This window comes from Mauremys reevesii, linkage group 4, assembly GCF_016161935.1.
Source record: "Mauremys reevesii isolate NIE-2019 linkage group 4, ASM1616193v1, whole genome shotgun sequence".
Classification (NCBI taxonomy): domain Eukaryota; kingdom Metazoa; phylum Chordata; order Testudines; family Geoemydidae; genus Mauremys; species Mauremys reevesii.
In genome coordinates this window covers 125,919,020-125,934,097 of record NC_052626.1, presented here as the reverse complement: position 1 = coordinate 125,934,097, position 15,078 = coordinate 125,919,020, and the positions used below count along the sequence as shown (strand labels likewise).

At 47.1% G+C, this 15,078-nt stretch overlaps 1 protein-coding gene across 4 annotated transcripts in view; it reads right to left on the bottom strand.

Annotated features, from left to right (window-relative positions):
- The window catches only part of KCNC4 (potassium voltage-gated channel subfamily C member 4), a 52,221-nt gene that overhangs the window by 18,040 nt on the left and 19,103 nt on the right, over positions 1-15,078 (bottom strand). The window contains exons 1-2 of one of the 4 annotated variants that reach the window (XR_005598460.1): positions 6,667-6,739; positions 6,048-6,111 (exon numbers count right to left, since the gene is read on the bottom strand). The exons of 1 other annotated variant lie outside the window; for it this stretch is intronic. The gene's annotated coding sequence lies outside the window, so the exon portion shown is untranslated. Of the gene's footprint in view, positions 1-6,047; positions 6,112-6,657; positions 6,747-15,078 lie in introns of those variants that run through there. 2 more of the 4 variants (XR_005598462.1, XR_005598461.1) reach the window with 2 other exon arrangements.

The following is a 15,078-nucleotide window of genomic DNA, read 5'->3' as shown; positions in this document are numbered from 1 at the left end:
AACAGTTTGGTGCCTCTCACTACAAAATCCCTGAGTCTTACTCTCTATTTCTGGTTTCTGTTGCTGTAGAAGCAGGAAGGGCTGCACATTAGTCAGGCTTTTTACCAAGTTACATAATGTTAATTCTAAAAATCGCAGAGCACAGCTACATGTCAGGTCTAATACACATTAGATGAAACATTAGTAGCTTTGCTGATCATAAGTTTCTTTGTCTGCTGAGGGTATTCCATGCCACACAGAGCAACAGGCTCCTCTTTGGTGTTTGCAGGAGTCTGTTTCAGGAGCTTGGTAGTTAGCTGCCGTGACAGCAAAGAACAGGCTCTTTGGACTTGTAGATGTATCCAATGTAGGGCCAGGTTACAGCTTTCATGTTTCTCGGAACCAAGGTTTCCCTTGGAAAGGGGGCAGCCGGTCTGGATTCTATTCCTTGGTCTTCCCAACCTTTCTGTGTGACTTAGGCAAATCACTTATGATTCACAGATGCCAAGGCCAGAAAGGATCAGGGTGATCAGTGCTGTCTGATCCTGCATAGCACAGCCAGAGAATTTCACCTGCCACTTTCTACAGCCAGCCCAATACCTTACGGTTTCACTGACACAGCTCTTTCAGAAACAGACACCTTATTTTGATTGACAGATCTGAAGGGATGGAGAATCAACCACATGACCTCTCTCGAAGATGCCCAGCTACTTACTATGATGATGCACCAGGTATTAAAACCTAAACAGGTTTTGTTCCTCACTGCCTCAGTTTCCCCATCTGCAAAACCCAAATACCAATATTGACTTATTGTCAAGCTAGAATTTGGGGCAGGGACCATTCTTCTGTTCTGTGTTGGTACAGCACCATGCACAATGGGATCTTGGCCCATGGCGGGAGCTTCTGTGTGCTATGGTAATACAAATAACAACACATTGTTTGTAAAATCTGTTGAGATACAATAGATGCCAGGGAGAAGGACGAGGCATTATTAGTGCTATGAGCTGTGGCCTTTTCTCTTTTCCCTTGGTTACATTAGAGGTGCTAACCATGAATATTCTGTGACTCACAAACCTGTTAAAATTACCGGAATTGTTAGGTAAATGAATACGCCTAATTACCAAAATCAGACACGTACACTGCTACAGAATAGCTCCATGACAAGCTTGTTTGAGGTAAATGGCAGATGAGTCACAGGCATGGCAAAGTCCAGGGCAAGCCTGGCCCCAAGATTGGAAATGGAAGAAAACGCAGAGCTAGGTTCTCTTTCAGGCTATGTCCACACTGGCCTTGGCGTGCAACCCCGGTATAGCTACACCAGCAAAGTGCTCCTGGTCTGGATGCAGCTATCGGCCACAGTCATGCTTTCCACTGGCATAATGAAACCACTCCCTGCGAGCAGAACAGGCAATGCCAGTAAAAGCACACTAGGAACTGCTGCCAGCATGGCTGTCGGTCAGGTAGGGTGATCAGATGTCCCGATTTTATAGGGACAGTCCCGATTTTGGGGTCTTTTTCTTATATAGGTTCCTATTACCCCCCACCCCCATCCTGATTTTTCACATTTGCTGTCTGGTCACCCTACGGTCAGGGATCACACCCCTCCCTGATCCATGTAGAATCACAGGACTGGAAGGGACCTCGAGAGGTCGTCTAGTCCAGTCCCCTGCACTCGTGGCAGGACTAGGTATTATAGCTGTGCTGGCATTAGGCTGTAGTGTAAACACAGCCTTGGCCTGCACTGCTGCTCCAAATTTGGTAACAGGCCCGTGGGGGAGGTGGAGAAGGTACCATGTCAGAAATGGTTATTTAGCACTTAGCAGCCCTGACATAAATCTGTCAGTGATCTGCAGCCTAAAGGAAGCCGCTGAACAGTTTGCAGAGCGCTCCCGGCACAAGTCCCTGCTTTTAATTTTTTTGTTCTTTTAATGATCCACAGACAAGCTTGGGGGGGAGGAAGGGGGGAGAAAGACACAACCATGACTTCTCTAATCTCTGCCCTTTGCTAACTAGGACTCGGAAAAACCCCCATTTTTTTCCTTCTGAAAGAAGAGGGAGGTTTTTCTACACACTCCTGTGAGCTTGTTAAGCTTGGCAGGGAAATCAGGCCAGTCACATCACCCTTAGGTAGTACTTTTCACACACAGGTCTCAATACTGAGGGAGGTTGGTATCATTATCCCCCTTGTACCGATGGGGAAATTGAGGCAAAGAAGGGAAGCAATTACTGAACAGGTCCCCAGTAAAGCTGGGATTAGAACCCAGGTCTCCTGATTGCCTGTCTAGTGTGGATCATGGTACGTTCCAAACTACAGCAGGAACAAAGAGCCCAATTGTTGAGTAGTACCCTACTCCTTAAGCTGTCCCATTGAAATAGAAGTGCTCAGCTCTGCTTGGCTAGTGATAGAGGAGATTGGTCTCTTTAAGGGCTTTAATTGACCCCATCAAAGGACCCAAAGACTGGGCTCTGATCCCCTTTACTTCACTGCTACGTTCAACTGGGACATTTCACAAACATCAATAGTTTTCTTCTCCCCTCCTGCCCCCCAATTTTTCAAAGTGGAAATTTGCTGAAACGGACCCTTCCCTGCAAACAGTGTCTCCTTTTTGACAAATCAGCATTTTCCCAGCCCTGGCCCCACAGCGGCCAACACAGAGCAAGGGTTAAGCTGTAGCCAATCACAGAGCAAATGTGCAGGCCTTGCTTTGAGCAGGGAGTTGGACTAGATGGCCTCCTGAGGTCTCTTCCAACCCCGATCTTCTATGGTTCTATGACACAGCATGCTCAGGGCACCTGGCCCCATCAGCACACATCTACGGCTCTCTGCACAACGGCCTGCTTAGTAGGTCTACACTGCAGCTGGGAGACTCGCTGCCAGCTGGGGTTGTGGATGTCCCAGCTTGGATTCTCTTAGCTTCAGAGCCAAGTCCCCCCCTGCACCTGAGCCAGAACGCCCAGAATGCTGCTATTTTAAGTGCGCTAGCTCAAGCCTACTGGGGCTAGGACATTCATTCATAGACATGCCTTATGGGGGGAGGCACAACTGCTTCCCTGTTCCTCCCCCAGTACGGCTCTTCCTCCCCCATGCTTCCTTAGTGACTAGCTCCCCTGACACAGCCAGCTGCCAAAGCCTCCTGCCCCTGTGGAGGCTACAGGTTTCTGCCCCCGTGCTCCATTGCTCTGATGTTGCACAGGGCTAGGGTTACCATTGACCTTAACGATCCAGTTGTTGGATAGACAAAACGGGCACAGACAGCAAGACGGAGACAGCTTAAATCACCAAAACTGGGGGTGGCTAAGGAGATGGGAAATAGAGGTCACCCCTCACCCCTTATGTTGCAGTAATTAAAAAAAAAATTATGAGACTCCATCACCAAACTCAGTGACCCCTTATGTTCCACCCACTCATTTGCACTCATGGCTGTTCTGGAGCAATTCGACGGAGAGGCTGAACATCCCTGCCCTGTTTTATTTAGGTTACACTTAAGGATTTGAGGAAAGCAGCAAATCTGCACACGGGGTTTTCCCCAAATGCACATGGGAGAGAATAGATTTGTTCCCCTTACAGAAAAGTGAACGTGGCCAGAAAAACAGGTGGCTAGTGCCAAGGACAGCGCACTCAGCTGGAGGAGAGCACTTCCCAGTTTGATTCTCCTCTCCTGGCACTCAGTTGTCAATGTCAACGTGCAGGGGAAGGGCAGAGTGGAGATGCAACATCATGTTGTGTGATGGTGGGGGTGGTGGAGCAGAGACCAGTGAAGGACAATGAAATGACAGAGAGGTCCGTATGCTGTTAGAGACTGGAAGATATGGGAGATTGGGGGTGTTGCAGAGAATAAGAAGAGCTGCAGAGTGATGGGAACAGAGAGAGGCTCAGGGTATGGCAGATACCAGCTATGATGTTCAGACTCCTGGGTTTTTCTATAGCCTTTGTGAAGAAAATGGACACAAGTGAGGTTACAGCCAAAGAAACTTCATTGGGCAGAATCAGAGATGACCATGACCTAGATGTGCAGAAACCCTCAGAAGAGCCTCATCAAGATCCTACATTTAAAAGGACCCATTCCTGAGTATGGTCCCCTAGAGACCACAGCCCACATCTACCTAAAAAGCTATGAAAATAGGGCTCATCTGTGTGGATGAGAATCCTTAATCAACCTAGAGGGCAAAAAGTCAGTTCAGGAAAGAACTTTCCCTGCTGGAAAGAGACAGCAGTGGACGGGGCTTTCAGTCAGAGAGGAGTGAATTCTAAAACCAGTTTTGATTCAGCCATGTTCCCAACCTTCTCATGGTCGCTGTCCGTGAATGGTCTTTTACCACAGCATGAATTTTAAGCTCATTTGAAAGTCAAGCATTCACTGAGGGTGAATATAGACTGGAACATTCAGTAGTAAATATGCATTGCTTTGGTTAATTACAGAGATCATCCAATCAGGGCACAGACACATATAGCAAACCAACATCTTGGAAGTTTGGATAATGAGTTGTTCCTAGGGGAAATTGTTGGGGGTTTTTTGTTTTTGTTTTACAAATAATTATGAAAAACAAATGAAACGGGATTTTGTGGGCGGCAAACAGAGAAAAGCAGAATTCAACCAACTGATGATTCGTTATGAATTATTCCCTCAGCTCTCATTTTAAATTGGAGATAGCAGCAGCAGCTATCAACCCTACTATGCTTACATATCAGGCAAGGCTGGTTGGGAAAAAAAATCCAGTTGTTTTCCATGAGAAATTTTAAAACTGTCAAAAAAGATTCCCACAGAAATTTTTCTATGAAAGCCAAAAAGTTTTAAGTAGAATTTTTTTTTATTTTTTTTGGAAATCAAAAGTGTTTTGGTTATTCATTAAAAAAAATCAGAAAATTTCAACCAAAATTAAAATTCTCTTTTGCATCAAAAAAACAAAACAAAAAAACAACCTTTGTTCCCCCTTCAGAAAAAAAACGGTGTGTCTCATTGAAAAATTTTTTTGATTAGCTCAAATATCAGTTCTACTTTTAGAGTCCTCCAGAGTCTACTTCAGGCCTGACCTTCCCTCAGAAAATCCTGATGCCTAATTCACCCCCAGTACAGCACCACCAGAGGATGGAGCATGTCCGTCCTACACTGCATCCTCCATGAACATTAATGACCAGTCCAGATTTTACCACCATTAACACAACCCAAGATCGAGCAAGCTTCCCTCTGCTTAAATTAAGTGTGGCCTCATTCATGACCAGACAAAGTGTCCATTGATAACATGCAGGGCTCTTGGAATCATTCTGCATTCACCTGCCACAGTCACAGAGACAATAGATCACTCCTAAGAACCCCGCACTGGGGTTATCCCTTGAAAACAGATGTCTATGAGGTTTCCCTCATCACCACATTGAGAACTTCTAGGGAAGGGCAGGAAATCAGTTCTTTGACAGCAAAAAACCCAAGCTGTTAGTCAGTCAATTTGATGGTGCCTGGAAACACTCTGTATAACCATCAGGTTTCTGTGTGTAGGTTTAGACACAAAAGGGTCTGATTCTGACCTCTGATGCACCCCATTCCAATTTCAGTGGTACTAACTCCTTGTTTACTGGGATATAAGCAACAGCTGAATCAGGCCCATGGTAGAAAAGAGGCTCTGGTTTTGTAGAAAGCCACCAACTGGGGTTTGTAAAGAAAGATCACTATAGCCAGGTGAACTATTGCAGCAAACAGCTTATTCAACAAATCCAGCCCTTTCTCAGACCACAAGTTGCCTGTTAAGAGGTCACAGTTCTGACTGATTTGAGCCTAAAATATTTGTGAAGTGGCCACTGATTTCAGGTGCCTCAATTTCTTGGTGCTCAACTTGAGGCCTTTGGGGCAAATGGAAGTGCCCAAAATTAGTGGCTCTTCGTAATCATTCAACCAGAAGTTTGTGCAAACCCGAGTCAGCCTGTGGATTGCTTGCTACTCATTATTCTCTAGTTGTGCTGCTTAATTGGCTAGCAAGGTCACAAGCCAGCTCCCTGCCTGGAGGACAGTAAAGGACTCTTTCCATTTACAAAGTTTAGGTTTGCAAATTATCCCCAAAAGTTTAGTGTTACTTACTGATCTATCGCACATTCAGTTCTTCACGAGAATGTTCATTACACTTGGGCTTTCCTCAAACATCCTGGTGAATTCAGAGATTCCTAAGGTCAGAGGGTCATAGCACAAGCCAGAGAACCTCACCCCAAAATCCTTACCTCAATCCCTACCCTGGTTGAACAGCTACAGATCTTGTAGACACCGAAGCATCTTTATTCAGGACAGTAGTTAAGCACACGCTTAGAAGTTAAGAGCATGCTTAAGTGCTTTCTTGAAGAGAGGCTTGTAAATGGGTCTCTACCTCTTGAGCACTCCCTTGTGGTGGCTCTGCAGCACCCTGCCTCAGTTTCCCCTCTCTCACAGAGTTCCTCAAAAACTCCACCCAGTATATATAATTTTAAAACATTCTCCATCTGGAAGGGGGTGGGGGAGGTAACAATTAATGTAGTCCATACACATATTGGCCCTCCAGGCCCCAACCCTTCCCCCTAACCCAGGGAGCCCATAGCCATCTCTCCAGAACAATGCAGCACTTCACACCAGCTGGCCCCTTCAGACACCAGTTCTCTCCCTGAGTCAGGTGCCCCCAGCCCCCCTTCCCTGTTATAATCCAAACAGCCCCGATCCTTACAGCATTCACCTGCAGCTTCCGGCTGGCCTGTGGCTGGCTCAGATGCCTCCAACCTGCCCTTCCACTCTCCCTTATATCCCTGAGCCTGGTCAGTCAGTCACATGACCTTCCTGCCACATGACCAGACTCATTTGTCCCACCTGGGGAGATGTGCTGATCTCACCACAGGTGGGGCGCTGAGGCCCTTAAGGGGCCAGCCACCCTGTGACAGGGCCCAAGGACGGAAGAATCCACCCCACCTCATAGTAAACTGTTCCAGTGGTCAGTTCCCCCCACCCCCCCAGCCTCCTGTTAAAAATGTGCAGCTGGTGCCCAGTTTGAATGACACCTGGCTTATGTGAGCACTTGTGAATAAGAGGCTGATCAGCAGGCTTCTTTACCAAGGAAGCTGTCTCGGTTCTATTTGCCCAGCCCCAAGGGGTATCACTGCGTTCTAACAGGGCCACAGAAGCAGGGCTGGCTCCAGGCACCAGCACAGCAAGCAGGTGCTTGGGGCGGCCAATGGAAAGGGGCAGCACATCCGGCTCTTCGGCGGCAATTCAGCGGCGGGTCCCTCAGTCCCTCTCGGAGGAAGGGACCCACTGCCAAATGATGAAGCGGCAGCGGTAGAGCTCCCGCCGAACTGGCGCCAATCGTGACTTCTTTTTTTTTCCCGCCACTTGGGGCGGCAAAAATGCTGGAGCCGGCCCTCCACAGAAGCACCCAATTCCAAGCTGCTGCTTGGGCAAACCATCCAAGGAAAGTTGCAAAGCATCAGAGGGTTTTGCTATGCTAATTGCCATCAGTGCTGTTAGTTAGGGAGGCTGGTTTCCCAGCAACACATATAGGTGCTAACTGAGGTCAGCCTAATTGGTTTAAAAATGGGTTTGTTGCCAAGGAGCTGCATGGAGGCATTTTATAAACAGAGCGGCTGATGGCAGTGGGCACCTCCATGGTCTCTTCCCATGCAAAAGGGCATCAGAGGTTCCATTCCACCTTATCCACGTGCAAAGACTCAGCGCTCAGTGATGTGCCTGCATGATCACACACGTGCACTGAATGGGGAACAGAAATGCATCGTCACGCAGAGATGCACATGGACCCGGCAATGCACATGGGTGGGGAGCTGCATTAACTCATGTACTCCTATACTTCTGGTCAATTACTCACATTCTTGCAACACACTCATGCACAAATACACAAAAACATATGTACTCACCCTCATGCCCTTGTACACTCATCCATGCATATACACCACAGACACACTGGCACATCACAAATAACTCATGCACACATACTGTGTACTCGCTTAGCATGAAAAACACATGGATGTTTGCACATCCATGACCCGGTCCATTAACTCATGCACACACACTACTAAATGAATTATATACACATTCTCTCCTACATAGCACTCAGATCAACACAGACTTATGTAGGTATCACTTCTGCATCACATATGTACATAATCTTGTAGTTACATAGATTGCAAAACCCTCAGCTGCTTGGTGCCCTAGGCTGATGCAGGAAAATAGGACTTAGAGTATGTTAACACTGCACAGTTACCCAGGCTCTTACCCTCCCTACCTTCCACACAGAACAACCTCTAACCAGGGTTTGGAGACATTTGAGCCTGTGGGAAGTTACCCAGCTGGGAGTGTGGGTTAGAACCCAGGCTATGCTTTAACTCGAGCAGAATCATAGAATAGAATAATAGAATATCAGTATTGGAAGGGACCTCAGGAGGTCATCTGGTCCTACCGCCTGCTCAAAGCAGGACCAACCCCAACTAAATCATCCCAGCCAGGGCTTTGTCAAGCTGGGACTTAAAAGCCTCTAAGGAAGGAGATCCCACCAGCTCCCTAGGTAACCCATTCCAGTGCTTCACCACCCTTCTAGTGAAAAAGTTTTTCCTAATATCCAGCCTAAACCTCGCCCACTGCAACTTGAGACCATTACTCCTTGTTCTGTCATCTGCTACCACTGAGAACAGTCTAGAGCCATCCTTTTTGGAACCCACCTTCAGGTAGTTGAAAGCAGCTATCAAATCCCACCTCATTCTTCTCTTCTGCAGACTAAATAATCCCAGTTCCCTCAGCCTCTCCTCATAAGTCATGTGCTCCAGCCCCCTAATCATTTTTGTTGCCTTCCGCTGGACTCTTTCCAATTTTTCCAAGTCTTTCTTGTAGTGTGGGGCCCAAAACTGGGCACAGTACTTCCGATGAGGCCTCACCAATGCTGAATAGAGGGGAATGATCACGTCCCTCGATCTGCTGGCAAAGTGGAAACCTGCCTACTTTGCAGTGAAGACACAAGCAAATCACTCGAGTTCTAATAGTCCTCCAATGCCTTCCCACAATTCCCCCCGAAAGGACAGAAATTCTCTCGCAATTGCCTGGAAAAGAATCCTAGAGCATTTCAGCCCAAAGAACCATGGGATATGCCCAGACAGATACGGGTGAACGCAGAAATAGTGAGGACACAGTACTGAGGGCAGGACTTAGCAGCGGAGATGCCAGGTTAGGCTAACCAGGTTAACTGTGTAGTATAGACACAGCCTGAGGTAGTGGGAGTTAGATGGCCGGACAGACTGCAAAGTAGCACACAGGTGCTGGGTTAGGGGTCTGGCTGCCATGCCTGCTGCCCAACTACAGCCTCGAGGGGATGCACATCTCATGGCATTGCCAGGCCCTGAAGCCCTCCAGGCATATGGGGCAAAATTTACCTTAATAAACAAGGGTCAGCACCAGTGGTAAATTTTACCCATAATCTGGTTGGCTGGTGGGGATGCCCACTGCTCCTCTTGAAGAAGTACTAAGATGCTTATGAATCAATGTCTTAACATATAAAGTACTAGATAGGGTGCTACAGACCACCAAATCACACTAGGGAACAGGATGACTGGCTCCTTACACAACTATTTATAATGTGTAGAGGCAAAAAACAAATAAAAACAAACAACTGTGACCATGGAGGACTTCAATTTGCGAGACATACGCTGGAGGTCTCATGCAGCCAGTATTAAAACACCCTTAAAAAGAACTGGAGTACTTGTGGCACCTTAGAGACTAACACATTTATTTGATCATCAGCTTTTGTGGGTACAGCCCACTTCATCAGATGCATAGAATGGAACATATAGTAAGATTATTTTATACACACACACACACACACACACACACACACACACACGAAAAAGTGGAAGGAGCCATACCAACTGTAAGAGGCTAATTAATTAAGATGAGCTATTATCAGCAGGAGAAAAAAAAACCTTTTGTGGTGATAATCAAGATGGCCCATTTTAGACAGTTAACAAGAAGGTGTGACAATACTTAACATGGGGAAATAGATTCAATATGTGTAATGACCCAGCTGGGGTCATCTATTTCCCCATGTTAAGTATCCTCACACCTTCTTGTCAACTGTCTAAACTGGGCCATCTTGATTATCACCACAAAAGTTTTTTTTCTCCTGCTGAGGCTAGATTACCGACACAGAGCAATACGAATCACTTGGTAAACTGGGAACAAGCAAACAATACACATTTTAACATGGCTAGATGTAAATGCGCTCATCTAGGAACATAGAATGTAAGCCATACTTGCAGGATGGGGAGCAGAGACTCTGAAAAAGATTTGGGGGCCTGGTGGATAATCAGCCGAACATGAGCTTCCAGTGTGATGCTGTGGACAAAATGGCTAATGCCATCCTGGGATGCATAAACAGGGGACTCTCAAGTAGGAGCAGAGAGGTTATTTTACCTCTGTATTTAGTACTGGTGAGACGGCTGATAGGATATTGTGTCCGTTCTGGTACCCAAAATTCAAGAAGGATGTTGATAAACTGGAGAGGGTGCAGAGAAGAGCCATGAGAATGATGAAAGGATTAGAAAACCTGCCTTCTAGTGAGAGACTCAAGGAGCTCAATCTATGTAGTTTAACAAAGAAAAGGTTAAGGGGTGATTGCAGTCTACAAGCACCTACATAGGGGACCAAATATTTAAGAATGGACTCTTCAAGCTAGCAGAGGAAGGTTTAACATGATCCAATGGCTGGAAGCGGACGCTGGACAATTCAGACTGGAAATAATGCAGTTTTTTAAATAGTGAGAGTAATTAACCATTACCAAGGGTCATGCTGGATTCTGCATCACTGGCAATTTTTCAATCAAGATTGGATGTTTTTCTAAAAGATCGTCTCTGGGAATTATTGTGGGGAAGTTCTCTGGCCTGTATTCTAGAGGGGGTCAGATGAGATGATCACAATGGAAACGTGCACACAGACACATGCCAGTACGGAGACACACAGCCATGTTTCAGGGTAGCAACAAATGATTCCCCCACTTCTGCTGCTGACAGGGGCGGCTCTACAAATCACGCTGCCCCAAGCAGCGCGGAGCGCTGCGCCGCCCTTCCCCGGTCCCGCGGCGGGTCCCCTCTTCCCGCGGCTCCGGTTGAGCTCCTGCCGGCATGCCTGCGGCAGGTCCACCGGAGCCCGGGACCAGCGGACCTGCCGCAGTCATGCCTGCGGGAGCTCAACCGGAGCCGCGGGAAGACGGGACCCGCCGCAGTCATGCCTGCGGCAGGTCCGCTCGTTCCGGGCTCCGGTGGACCTGCCGCAGGCACGACTGCGGGAGCTCAACCGGAGCCAAATGCCGCCCCCCCCGGGAACGGCCGCCCCAAGCGCCTGCTTGGTGCGCTGGGGTCTAGAGCCGCCCCTGGCTGCTGAGACCGTTTCAAACACATCATCTGTATGGACAAGGGATTGGGGTCATGCCCTCTGAAGGGAAAAGAGGGGGAAATGCTTCATCTGTGTTAGGACGGGCTTGCCCTTCTCAGGACTGAAGAAGAAGGGTATTATGGGAAGAAGAATTATATTCTCCATCTTCCTGAAATAAACCATGCTCAGTTTGCAACATTTCTACTTTAACCAGGACCAAAATCCTGTCGATGGCTGATATCTGCATTATTCTTCCAACTAAACACCAATGTCCTGGCTTCCAGAGCTTGTAATAACAGAAGTACCTGTCCCCAAATTTGACAGAAGTCTCTCAGTGAGCTGGGCTCAGAACCAAAGTACTCTGACTTCGGAGCATTGCCAGGGTGTCCAGTACCAGCACAAATAGCTGCAACGGGAGATTAATTAGGGCCTGAGCAGTCACAGCTCCCATTAACTTTGTCTAGGACTGAGAGCGCTCAGCACCTCTGACAATCGAGCTAGAAGGTTCTAATATTTGGATAGAAAGGATCCTCTTAAGCATATCTAATCCTCTCTCTCTCTCCTCTGGTCCGAAGAAACCTCTTTAAATAACAATGTGTAAAACAAAGGCCGCCATTAATAGAAACAATCACTAGTCTCCAGGCTAAATGTGTTTCATGAAGCATGTTGAGAAACGGCCATCTCACCCCTCAGAGACCTATCATTCATCACATCACGCAGTAACTGGAAGTCACATCTCCAAATGAGCATCTTCCCCAGTTCTCAACCCAAGTCATCTGATACCAAGTTCTGACCGCACCTCAGCCAGGAGGTCTAGATGTTTTGGGGGGACATTAAAGGAATGTGCTGGTCCATTTATTTTCATGCACCATGAACGAGTGGTTACATTGATTCTCAGAGCTAAGCAGGGCCAGGCTGGGTCAGTCCTTGGATGAGAGATCTCTGGCAACCAATGCAGATGCTATAGGAAATAGTATTGGTGATCCAGTAGGGTGGGTGCACTTTGCTTGGACTTGTTAGTGAACCAGTGCCCCAGCATGGTGTTAGGGGATACTGTGCTCTGTTAGGTGAGATGTCCTGACCACATGTCATCATGAAAGATCCCATGGAGGTTTTCACCAGAGAAGGGATGCCAGTGCCATTGTCCCACCTAATGTGGGTAATTGCATCCTATCCACTTACATTTCCCAGTTGCTCCAGCTGGTTATGGTAATCTCTCCCACTTTCTGTTTTAGAGCACCCTTGGAGTGTTACCCAAGCTATTCTAATGCCACATCCCACTCCAGAGGTGGTGGCATTTCAGCTGAGGCTGATGGCAAGTTACTGCTCATGCTGAAATAAATTTGTTAGTCTCTAAGGTGCCACAAGTACTCCTGTTTTTTTCCCCTGTATACATAGAATTCATACCTTTATAAAACCCCTTGTCCTTGCAAAAGGAACCATATAATCAATCAGCAATCATGCTCAAGAGCCCATTGTAACACACAATGAAACTTCCTGTTCAGATCCCACGCAACCCTCTACAATTGACCTGTGCAGTTTAAAAGAGAACAGGTCAGATCTTCAGCTGGTCTACTTCCAGTTTACACCAGCAGAGGCTCTGTCTAAAGAGGTTTTCCTGGAAAGGGAAAAGCCCAGTGTTAATTCTTCCTTGTTTTCCCCAACCTGTTTCCCCATCTGGTCTGAAAGTTTATAAATCAGAGCTGGTTGACATTTTGTTTTCAATCAAAATATTTGTGAATGAAAAAATATGGCTTCAGGTCCAAAATAAAAAAGTTTGCAGAAATTTTTCATTTAGGTCAAAAAAAACCCTCAGCCATTTTTTTGGGGGGAGGGGGTGAATTTTTTTTAAACCACTCCCCCCACACCCCAATTTTATTCTTTTAGTCAAAACATATTTTTATTTGGTCTAGTAAACATTGTTGGGTTTTTTTGGCTTACAAAAGTCAATTTTTAAAAAACCAAAAACTAGTTTTGAACACTGAAGAAAAAAAATCCTTTTCAGTTTTGCTTTTTCATTAAAAAAACAGTCAGGAAAACGTTTATAATAAAAAATCTTTCAATGTTTCCCATGAAAAGTAATTGACATTTTTCTTCCAACTCTCCCAAAAATCTGAAAATCCTAATCTCTCTGAGTTTCTAATTCCTTCCTTCACCTGATAAAGCACGAAGCTTCATATGTTATAAATTCCAGCTCCTCTATGAATCATAGAATATCAGGGTTGGAAGGGACCTCAGGAGGTCATCTAGTCCAACCCCTGATCAAAGCAGGACCAACACCAACTAAATCAAAATATGCTGCTCCAATTTCCTAGCTGACCCAAAACCTGATCCAAAGCCCAATGAAATCAGTGGACTTCAGTGGCCTTTGGATCTGGCTCCTAATCTCCAGGTTAGTGGAGAATAACAGAGGGTTCCTTCCATGGCAGAGTCACACAGAAGGCTCCAGCTCTCGTCTCTGCTGGAGGAGCTAGAGAGTTTTGGTCTAGCAATGTAGCTTCTATGTCACAACAATGGGCTGGCAGTGGTGCCCAGTCTTGTGTAGTATTGGATTAGCCAGTAGCTGTGATGGCAAAGTGAGGATGAATTTGACAAAGCTACTCAGGGCTCTCTGCATTGCTAGAGAGAGACTGGATCTGGCACAGCGACACAGCACTGGATCCACATTGACCACGGGAAAGGCAGTGCTGCTCCATAGCTCCTCAGAGCTGGATCAGCCCTTGCCACGACAAGGGAAACTGGAGTAAGGTGTATCAGGTGGCAGCCCCTCTTCTGGCTCCTCCAGAACCTTGTATTCAGGTTCTGGCTGCACTTTTCCCTGCATTCCCTGATCTATGCACAAAGTCACGGGACTGGGACCTCCTTATCAACCTCCTCCTGGTGCTGGCCAAGATGGCCTCCATCACTGTAGGAGGAGGAAGCTGGGAGGGGGGGTGCGGTGTGCTCTGCAACTGTGGGAGCTATTTCCATTCCCTTGTTCAATCACACCTCTGGGCAGAGTCCCTTTGGGCAGTGTCTACTGACAGTCTCGTGCCTTTGAGGAGCAGTGGGTGCTCTCCGAGGGTGTCCCCCTCTGGTTCCTTGACTTTCAACCCTTTGACCTCATTCCTGTTCCTGTTTTCCCCTTCGTTGTCCCACACACTCCCTTGTAGTGTGAGCATAGCAGCTACTCCCCCGTTAGTTTTTTTGGGGGGGGGCGGGGCTTGACCCACCTGTCCCAGGTCTGCAAATAGTACAAGGGGAACTGAAGCGGGTTATTTTATTCTTGCCATAAGAGAACACTGGGACTAGACTCTTGCCACTGGATTAGCCATTCAGACTGCAAGAGAGACTGGCACTGGCAGAGTGGCTCATGGCTCCCCAACCCTGGGCACGGCTCAATGCTGGCTCACCCTGTCTCTAATGCCACAAGAGACAATAGCACAGCAGCCAGCGTTCTTGACTCACACCAAAGAACGAACAGAGATCCCTACAGGTTGAGCTAAACTGCCTGGGTCCATCGCTGGGACCGTGAGAGACTCATCTCCTCTGTAGACTGGGCACAGAGGGGAATGTGTAATACACGCTGACCCTGCCTACTAGCAGAGCACCTAAGCACTGGCTCATGTTACACCATCAGAGAGAGAGAGAAAGGTGGGGAATAGGCCATGATGCCTCAGTGGCAGATTTAAAGAACAAAGCCACTGCTCAGAGCTTCTGAGCTCTAAATGCAGCAAGAGAGGAC